The following is a 3,644-nucleotide window of genomic DNA, read 5'->3' as shown; positions in this document are numbered from 1 at the left end:
GCCGGAAATGGGGGCGGGACTTCCGTAGACAGGCTCGGGAGCGCGCCTTCTCCCCGGTGAGACTCGCGCGCCTCTGGGCCGGCCTCCCTCGGGCGTGCACGAGTTTGGACGTGCGCCGAGCCCAGAACAACGTGGGCCAAAAGGCACTTGGCCTGGGGCGGTACTTTATAAGGTATTTTAATCTTTGACCTTTCCCGAATTTCTTTGAAAGTGGGAAATGGGGCTCCTTCTCTCAGAATGGAGGGACTTAGTTTTTTTCAATAACTTCACTGCGTTTTGTGCCTCTCCTCACGTAGCTTATCTTTCTGTTATAAAGACTGATTTTTGTAGTCTGTTGTCCTTCCGTAAAGTCTTGAGAGCAGAGAAATCTTATTCCATTTGTGTAATGCCCGCTCCTTGCCTGGCCCTGTTTGTGAAATGCCGAATGATTTCTCGTGACCCTCCGGCACTCAAAAGTCTGTGGTTCTTGATGTTTTATTTTGAAACACTTTTTGCCTTAGTAACCATTGTCTGATAAAGAGTTACATCAGTGAAATTCATCTGCATGTCAATATTTTACAACTATTTTACCTTTGTGTAAATTGTACTGCCTGCTTAGTAATTCCCCGGAATTTTAACGGGAAGATTTATGCATTGCAAGAATATGTTTTTTTAAATGATTGTCTCTCAAAGACTTTTTTCATGAATAAATGTAAGAATTCCACTTCCGGTTTTTTTGTTTGTTTGTTTATTTTTGTTTTAATTTAAAGTCCATGATTCTTGAGCACATGACTGACTCTCAGTCCGGCCTGGCAGTCCTGAGCCACATGGGAAAAGCCAGTAGAGGCTCAAAAGATTCTGAGCTTCCTGTGGGTGTTGGTTTTATACTGAGAAGAAACCTCCCAATTTCTGGATCCCACTTCAAAGACCAAGAATCCCATTCTATCTGGAATTCTTTCCCTTCCTTTCAGCGTTCCCAATTCACCCCACCCCCTCCTCACACACTCAGAAACAGCAAAGCCTGTCCCCCTGGAGTATTACTTCATCAAGCAAACTGAAAACGTTTGCCTGTGCTCTTCCCAAGTGTCCGAATTCCTTTCCTAACAGCAACTTATCCTTAGTCACGCCCGTCTTTCAGCCTTCCCTCCTGTCTCCAAGGATGAGGCATCCACATTTCAGTTTGCAACCAACTTCAAGCTTCATCAGACTTCTGTGTCTCTCCTGTGTCCTTTCCCTCCCTAATGGATCCTTCCCCTTGGCCTATAAACGTATTCAAATATCTTCCATCCTTAAATTTTTTTCTAATGACTAGACAGCTCCTTTTAATTGCTGTTCTATTTTCCTCCTTCCCTGCTTGTCCTTCCAATAAAATTAATATTCTCCTGGTGTCTCCATTTCTGTATTATCACAGCCCAATCCTGTGCTAGCTTCTTGGGGAATTAAGTCATACTTTTGGCCCATTTTAAATTTATAATCAACAAAAATCTTTGGATCATTTTTAAGCAGTTGTTGCCAAGCTAAATCTCTCCCATCTTGAATCTGAGCAATCTATTATTTGATTGCAAACTTTAAAATGGAAGTTTATTAATATAATCTTACTGGTTTGTCAGTTTTGTGTCATTTCCCGCTCAATCCACTGCTAAGCTCAGTTTGGGCTCTAGATCCTCTTGGATCCTCCAGACCTTTCCTGGACAGTTGGGCTGAGAGGAGTCACTGCGCTACCCCGAACTAACTTCACAGAGATTGTACCCAGAGATTCCTGTGAGCTCTTTTGAGGGGCCTGTTAACCCAGTTGGCTCTGCCTGTAACATCCCACTGGAACTGCTCTCATGAAGTTCATCAAGAACCTCCAAGTTGTGAATTTTTTATAAGTGTTCACCGTGAATGATGTCAATTCTTTTCCTTCCTGTCTTTTTTAAACTAGATCTCTGCTGCATTTCTCCTTTCTCAATTAGCATTTCAATTCTCTTGGCTCTCCTAACAGCGTCTTCCCCAGGTTCTCCTACCTCCATTCCTTCTTCCTTTTGCCTCTTCAGTATTTGTTGACTCTCAGGTTTCTACACGTGGCCCAGTTTTCTATTTCTCATTCTACTTGCTCTTCCAGTGTGATCTCACCCATCTTCCTATTGCAAAGAGATTCCCAAATCTTTTGTCCAGTCCATACCTCTCCCTCAAAACTCAGTCTTGTAGCCATCTGCCTCCTGGATATCGCATGATAACCACAGAACTTGACCAGACTATTGTCCAAAACCAAACTATTTTTTTCACTTGTGCCTCTTCCAACAGTCCCTATTTCATTCATTTACCAACAGCTAGATCCCAATATTCCATAGATCTTTGGAAATAAGCCAGGGCTTTCTTGGTCACTCACATATTACAGTTCTTCCATTTTCTATAAACAGACAGGTTTGAAACTGTCACTAAGTAGACATGGGACAATAAAGTTTCTAATGTTACAGTCCCACAGATAATTTATGTTATATCAAAGGAACTTGAAGAAACTAAAAGTGCATAATAGGCTCGAAATAGATGTTTTATATTTCCTTATGAAAAATTATTAAGTGGTGCCAGATTATAAATGTAAATCTCCAAAATCACAACATCAAGAATTTGAAAATATATCTCATGGTCTCTACCATTGACAATGTTAAAATACAGTTGAGAAAAATATACAGAGTTGAGAAAGATAATTATGCATGGCCAAATAGAGATTAACAAAAGAGATCTCATAGGTGCTAGAAACAAAAAAGATAAACAAAAGATGCTTTGGAGGAAATGATAGAGCCATGTATACTTAAAGGTACCCTTGTAGAAAGAAAGGATCAAGTTCAAATAGGTGGGATAATATTTTCTAAGCAAAGTCACACAGGTAGTGTAATTTATATCACAGTCCATAAGGGAATTAGGTTAAAATAGCTAATAATTATAACTAATGAGTAATTATTAAAATTGTTAACAAAACTCTAATAAAAATAATAATATAGCAGATGTTATTGGTGTCCCATTGACCATCCTCTGAGGACTCCCCATTCCATACATGCCCAAAAAAGTCCTCTACAAGTGCCTGCAACTTTTTTTTTTTTTTTAAGATTTTATTGGTTAAAGGGAACAGCTCTTTATTAGGGAACAGTGTGTATATCCAGGACTTTTTCCAAGTCAAGTTGTTGTTCTTTTAATCTTAGTTGTGGAGGGCGCAGTTCAGCTACAAGTCCAGTTGCCGTTGTTAGTTGCAGGGGGCACAGCCCATGCAGGAGTCGAGGAGTTGAATTAGGAGCACGGAGCTCTAACCGCCTGAGCCACTGGGCCAGCCCCAGCAACTTTTAACTTGAGAAATTTTTCTCGACCCCTGCAGGGCAGGCCAAAAATACTAAGGAATTTTCACCCCTGAGAGCACCCTTTAACCAATTACAATTGGAAGTTGAAGGATAAATATACCAATTATTGTAGATCGAAAAATGTCTTCCAAAGGCACAAGGTCCTGATCCCTGAGACCTGTGAATATTACCTTATGTAGCCAAAGGTATGATTATGATTAAGGATCTTGAAATGGGGAGATTATCCTGGACTATCCAGGGGACCCCTAAAGACAATCATATATGTCCTTATAAGAGATAAGCAGAGGGAGATTTCACACAGACAGAAGAGGAAGAGGCAGTGTGACCACA

At 40.6% G+C, this 3,644-nt stretch overlaps 1 protein-coding gene across 1 annotated transcript in view; it reads left to right on the top strand.

Annotated features, from left to right (window-relative positions):
• Positions 1–25: 25 nt before the first annotated feature.
• Positions 26–3,644, top strand: part of TBC1D12 (TBC1 domain family member 12) — a 102,943-nt gene continuing 99,324 nt past the window's right edge. Inside the window, exon 1 of the mRNA XM_019739845.2 lies at positions 26–172. The gene's annotated coding sequence lies outside the window, so the exon portion shown is untranslated. The remainder of the gene's footprint in view (positions 173–3,644) is intronic.

Source organism: Rhinolophus sinicus, linkage group LG07 (assembly GCF_036562045.2).
Source record: "Rhinolophus sinicus isolate RSC01 linkage group LG07, ASM3656204v1, whole genome shotgun sequence".
NCBI lineage: Eukaryota > Metazoa > Chordata > Mammalia > Chiroptera > Rhinolophidae > Rhinolophus > Rhinolophus sinicus.
The sequence above is the reverse complement of the archived record's forward strand: the minus strand, read 5'-3'. Positions and strand labels throughout refer to the sequence as shown.